This window comes from Syngnathoides biaculeatus, chromosome 2, assembly GCF_019802595.1.
Source record: "Syngnathoides biaculeatus isolate LvHL_M chromosome 2, ASM1980259v1, whole genome shotgun sequence".
In the NCBI taxonomy this organism is placed as follows: Eukaryota; Metazoa; Chordata; class Actinopteri; order Syngnathiformes; family Syngnathidae; genus Syngnathoides; species Syngnathoides biaculeatus.
This window is the reverse complement of record NC_084641.1, coordinates 512,834-519,305: the sequence shown is the minus strand read 5'-3', so window position 1 is coordinate 519,305 and position 6,472 is coordinate 512,834. Positions and strand designations below refer to the sequence as shown.

General features: G+C 38.8%; 1 long non-coding RNA gene across 3 annotated transcripts; it reads left to right on the top strand.

Annotated features, from left to right (window-relative positions):
- Positions 1-1,140: 1,140 nt before the first annotated feature.
- LOC133496221 (uncharacterized) lies at positions 1,141-5,733 on the top strand. Of its 3 annotated transcripts, none has more exons than XR_009793755.1 (3): positions 1,141-1,207; positions 1,564-1,639; positions 5,092-5,733. It is a non-coding gene; the product is annotated as an uncharacterized LOC133496221 (long non-coding RNA). The 3 variants fall into 3 exon arrangements; XR_009793754.1 differs by lacking the exon at positions 1,141-1,207 and adding an exon at positions 1,214-1,382; XR_009793753.1 differs by lacking the exon at positions 1,141-1,207 and adding an exon at positions 1,398-1,473.
- Positions 5,734-6,472: the final 739 nt, after the last annotated feature.

Here is a 6,472-nt window from a genome sequence, read left to right as displayed (position 1 = left end):
ATGAGTGAGCTGATGCTAAATAGCGTTTTTTGAAGAAAAATTGTAGACTCTGGCGGTCTAATGCTGAACGTGATTGCTAACGTTAGTAGCTAATTTTCCCACAAATGCTGTACACTGAATTTGTACGATTCACTCAGTATGAGCATGCATTTTAAGGATAGCCATCAATCCCTCATGAATGAGAATAACGTGCATGTCAGTGGAAAAGGAAAATTGGAACTCATTACGAGGAAGACATTTTTCCCAGCCGACACCTTAATAATCCTAACCAACTAAATGTGTGCCCCTACTAATGCCATAGAAATGTAGACGTTTTCTATATTTGAGAGAAAAACAGCCTTTATATCATCCTTAACAGTTTGTCTTCTTAAGGGGGAAAAAGCTGCAATCTCATAAAAATAATTTGTATTTGTTCATGTATTTTCCATCCTAATACGATATTGGTCCAACTTTAACGTCATAATTCAACAGCTGAATTTTGAAATCAAAACTAGGGCTGCGTGTCTTCATTTCTGCACATCTTGATTTAGAATTTCATATAGTGTATTTGTTTAATTGATTTTGATTGTAGTCCTTAAATTGATATCAGGTATTTTTTCAGTATTCACCAAAGCACACTGCATGATTACCCAGAAGAAAAAATAAAAAAATTATATTTATATATATATATATATATATATATACACGTGTGTGCGTGTGCGCGCGCGTGTGTGTGGGTCACTGACCCGTAAACATTTTTTTATGTACCAACCCAGTAATTTCTGTGCTAGGTTTAATTAAAAAAAAAAAAAAAAAAAATTCCCTCTGCGAAACAAAAAACAAAAAGAGACCCTATAAAACAGGAAGGATGTTGTGGTTGTCCTCTTCTCGTGGAAAGTAACCTTGATCTCTTCCATCGCTTTCCATAACGACCACTGACAGCTGTCAAGATGTCAGCCAGAGTAAAGTATGATTGACGCACGTCTGATGAGCCTGATGGACAATTACAAACCAGGAGCCTGTCAGACAAATATTGACCTACAAGAGGCAAGTATTGGGAGGAGGAGTGTGTGTGCGTGCGCGTGTGTGTGTGGGTGTGTGTGTGTGTGTGTGTGTGTGGGTGTGGGTGTGTGGAGGACAATCAAAAGACGTGAGCGGAGCTAAGAATATCAGCAGCCTTGTTAGCTTGCTTGTCTGCAGCTGTCAGGAATACGGACATGATCAAAATGTGATGTGCATTTTTTTCCCTAGTATATTCTGTCAGACTCCCTTGATGCAAATGTACAATGTTGCTCGAGCGAAATGCATTGAAACGTCAGTGCATTCGCTTGACATCTGTTCCTTGAATGACAGTGTCAGTGGAAAATTTAGCACTAGCAACAACTCTAACAGGAAGGCGTTCGGTGCGTGTGTGTGTGGTGTGTGTGTGTGTGTGTGTGTGTGTGTGTGTGTGTGTGTGTGTGTGTGTGTGTGTATAGAAATACATCCCCATTGGTAAGATGAGGTCACGCCTTGATGCACGAGTGGCCACTGTGTGTGCTCCTCTTCAATCAGTTCAGTTCTTTTTCTTAATTTTGTCCTCAGATTCGTCCTGGTACTTCCCTGATCTTCTGAGCACATCGACGACCGTCACGAAGATGTTCTTCCACGTGGCCAAGGAGTGAGTAAACTGTGCCTCGGAATAGTTAAAATACTCATTATTCATGTGATTTAGCTTGGACTGACTGATATTTGATTTAACAATGGGCATAATGTTGTAGTTCATTTCTGCAGTTCATTGTACAATACCATTTAGATATGGGAATGTTTTAAAAGAAAAAGAAAAGTACAGTTTGAGTCTGTGACCATTCAGTTTTGGACGTAACCAGTGCTTCTCAATTTTTTAACACCAACTACCACCTCCCCAAAAAACACTTGACTCTCTACGTAGCACCAATATGACCAACGTTCAAATACAGAAGCATAGTGGGCCTAAGTCAAGGGAGTCCAAACTATGGCCCGGAGGCCATTTGCATGCTATCGTCTTTATCCTCTCCAGATTATATTAGTAATTGGTTTTTATATTGGCTGTATCATTATTTTGTTTTTGTTTTTCTAAAAGAAGAAGTGGGGCAGTGTGAAATACATGAATGTAAAAAAATAAAAGGGTGAAGGGTTTGACACGCATGTCCTCCACGGGTGTGTAACGCATCACATGCCCACAACCAGAAATATTAAACACATTTCTTTTATAGTGTGCAACAAAATGTGACAGCTAACATACGAACAACATTTCCCTTTATAAAGGCTTAACAAATAAAGATAACTTCCTTTCAGAAAAAAATTATTAACTACAATTATTTGTTCCCCATTTTTGCTGCATGTCAAGGTTGAATTTGTCTTGCAGAATTTGCCACAACACTTTAAAAAGCAAGCCATAATGAAACATTTTTTCCAAAATACATCAAATGTACTGTATTTAAAAACAATTTAAAATTGCCTTGCATATCTTTACCAACATTGACGTATTGTTTTTGAGCATGTATAGAATTAAAGGTGACAAATGATGAAGTGGCTTGCACCTTTGCCTTGAGAGAAAAAAAGTTCAGTGTTCAAGTCTTCATAAAAAACAAGATGGAGATTTTAAAGTTAATGTAATTGTAAGCCGCCGTAACATTGATTGAGCACCAAGACAATGCTTGAAAATAGGGAAATAAACTTGTATTGCGCATCAAATTTAATACCTAAATGTAGACAAAATGTTATTACCTCCTCACTTGAAATAATGACAGTGAGCTGTTCTGTAAATTGGGCTTGCTAGCTATCGGTAACTGTGTGCTATTGTGGTAGATATGGGCCTAGTAATTATAACGAACTGAGAACTGATGCGAAACATGGTGCTCAATTTTCATAGACTGACAGAGTGGGGAGCCATGCCGGACGCCCAAGTGTGTCACTGTGTGGTGTGTTAGCCATCCCTTCTGCCCAAAATTATAAATGGGTGAAAAAACACTGAACAGTGTACCTCCCAAATGCAGGAATACAAATTTCCAGTGTTTTCAGCCATTATATAAATGTTTAGAAACAAATCTGTCACTTTACAGGGTGTTTCAAGAGTAAATCCAAGTGTATTGAAATGAAAAATTTAAACAGGCGAATTGTTTTTTTTTTTTCTACGTGTACCCTTAGACATAGCCGACTTTCTACTCGTAGATCTTGTATGTATCTGATCCGCTTATCCTCACAAGGGTCGTGGGAGTGTTGGAGCCAATCCCAGCTGTCAACGGGTAGGAGGCATGGTACACTCTGAAGTGGTTCCCAGCCAATTAGACAGACAACAGTCAGACTCACAATCACATCTATGGGCAATTTAGAGTCTCCAATGAATGCATGTTTTTGGGATGTGGGAGGAAATAGGAATGCCCATAGAAAACCCACACAGGCACGGGGAGAACATGTAAGGGTTAGGTTAACCCTAACCTAACCCTATATGTTACAAGGAATTTGTCTTCACAAGTTGGAATTACTCTAGTACTATGGTATAACAAAAAAGACAGCACAGTTTTTGTTGTATACTGTGGTATATTAGTATAGGGTGTGCATCTACCTCTTCCTAGTGCATTAGTGCATATGATTCTGTTAGTATGTAGTACAGGAGTAATAAGTATTTTTTTAGTTACATTGAAAGGGTGGGCCCAATGTGGGATTCCCCCATCTCCCACAGGGTGTCATATGCATTCAAAATTCAATTTGGTGACCCCACAGCCTGGTTTGAGGGGCCGGCAGCTGACGGAGTCGTTCTTTCTTGGACTGACCTGCCTGCGAATGGTTTTGTTTCAGGCTCGATCTCAGGTTTGTCAGCCCATCAAATAGCAACTCACCTCGACGGCAACATGTGCCCCCCACAAAGCCTGTCTAGGTTGGAATGAAACATTTTCATCTTCCTACAACTTTCTTGAAATAAAGGAACATTCACGATGACAGCAGCAGATTCAGAACAGCAATTCACTCGAAAACATAAAAATGCTTCAGAGGTTCTGTATTGCACCTCGGTCCCGTGTGACATTATTGCACACCACTGAGATTTTCTATCCCTTCATCTGTGGTTCTTGAGTCAGGTTGGAATTTTTTTTCAAGCACATTTAAATTCTTTAGAGCTTAGATAGGTTGATGGAAGTTACTAAGTGAGAGTTTGTTATTTAAGAACCATTACTTCTCATGTGGTGTTACAGTATTTACATTGGATAATAACTCTACATAAAATAGTACCCAAAAGCGGTTCCCTTTGCGTGCACAAGGCAAAGAACCTGGAAACTGGGTATTGTGTAGAATTTTATTTTCTAAATTCAAGATATACCCCATCAATATCCTCATATAAGAAGATTTATAATGTCAATTTAAAGAATGATTTATGACAAATTTGTTGTAAATGGTGTTCAACAAGAAATCACCAGCTTCTGATGTTTGAAATTTCTAAGCAAAAAATAAGTGTAAAAAAAAAAACCCAGTGCCAATGCTGCTAGCTTTTCTCCCTTAGTAATATGCAAGCAGTATGAGAGGTCATTTTTGTTTTTTTTTTTTTTTTGTTTCACCAAGTGATCACATCCAGAATCAGAGACCTCTTTATTTACCAAGAGTGTAAAAAACACACAAGGAATTTTTCTTCGGTAGCTGAAGCAGTGCTGGTATGACTACAGCCATTTTGACCAAAAATATTTTTGAGACATAAGAAGTTAAAAACACACCTTGGAGAAGCTCTTGGGGCATCTGTTGGTTTTAATTTCCATCAATTGTACCACCTACCTGAGAGAAGAAACTGGAACAGGTGGTGACCAGGATGTAGAGGCTCCAAGAGAATTTTGCATGCTCTCATCTTAGTTCCGGCAGCATGCAAGTCCTCAGGGGTTGGTCGGGGGGTTGTGGACAAATGTTCCGTCAGTCCCGATTGTCCTTATTTGTGGCAGCACCAAAGCAGACTTTGTTGGATGAACACAGGACTGATTCAATGACCACTGTGTAGAACTGTCTCAGCAGCTCTTGTGGCAGGAGCCACAGAAAATACATCCTCTGCTGGGCTTTCTAGAGGATGGAGTTGATGTTGGTGTCCCATTCCTGAGAGACTGTTCTTCCCAGGAACTCGAAGGAGCAGTCTTGACACCGTGACGCGTGGCGAATGATGTCTGCTGAAGTTCACAATCAAAAGCTCCAGCCGCTCCACTTTCTGCTGATATGCTGAGTCCTCACCATCATCTTTGATGAGGCTGATGACTGGAATGTCTTCTGTAAACTTTAAGAGTTTGAAGGCCGTGTGCGTTGAAGTGCAGTCGTTCGTGCTGAGAGAGAAGAGCAGCGAGGAGAGGACACATCCTCAGTCAGTAACATGTTAACCAGGAGGTGGCGCAATGAACACACAAACCAGTCACCGTGTATAATTGTTGCCACTGGGCATTTTTTTTCTTTTGTCGTACTGTGTAGTGTTGTGTTTAAATTGTTCCATGAAATGTTATTTTTGTTTCAAACATTTAAATATCAAAATACTTTCAGATTTTATTGTATGGGTGTAGCTGTCTTCAGAAATATACCGCAATATACAGCATACTTAGAATGTGTAACTATTTTACAAATAATTCTTGAAAAAAAATGTTCAGGATGAAAACTGAATTTAATGAGGTAAAAAAAAAAAAAATTCTTCATGGAAAGATGAAGTAAAAATGATGTTAACTAAAAGTGTGTCATTGATTCTTTCTTTTACTTTTAAGAAAAAAATTTGTTCAAGTAGATTTTTTTTTTTAAACAGCTGGTTAATAAATCAGAAGTATTCATTGGAACAACTTTTTATTTTCATATCTTTTTTTAAAAGAAAGATATTGACAAAACATTCCATGTCCAAAATAATGCACAAACATAATTTTTAAAAGTTGATTAGAATTACATACTATTAGTTATGAGTTATGGCAACAGTATCAGTTGTGGAAAAATATGATTTCAGCTTAGGTTTATTTTATTTTTTGTTATTTTCCATTATTTAAGTAGAGTGTTAATGTTAACTGTGTATAATGTCATGTAAGTGCCTTAAAATATTATTATTATTCCTTCACCAAATAGATATTGACTTCCACAATTTTTAAATTTGGCTTTAGTGCACTTCCAGTTTTTACTTACTTGAGGCCAGCGAACTTGTATATTCTGCGTGTGTTCGGGGGGTTGGAAAGGTGTGGCAGGAGCTCTGGGCTGAGGTCACTTTTGTTCCATCCCTGAGGGGTTGAGGAACAGTGTGGGGGTGGTTCACTTCCCCTTTCCCCTACCCTGCTACTTCCTGTGAGCACCACAACCGTTGACCACACCCGTTTCTCTGCTGGCCTTCAACCCCCACGTGGTCTCCCACACACACACACACACACACACACACATGTATGCACAGATAATGTACATACACTCGCCCGTATTTGTTTTGCTGTGTATTATATGGTCATATTTCAGTATAATGTGTGAAAGTGTTTCACTAGTGTGTGTC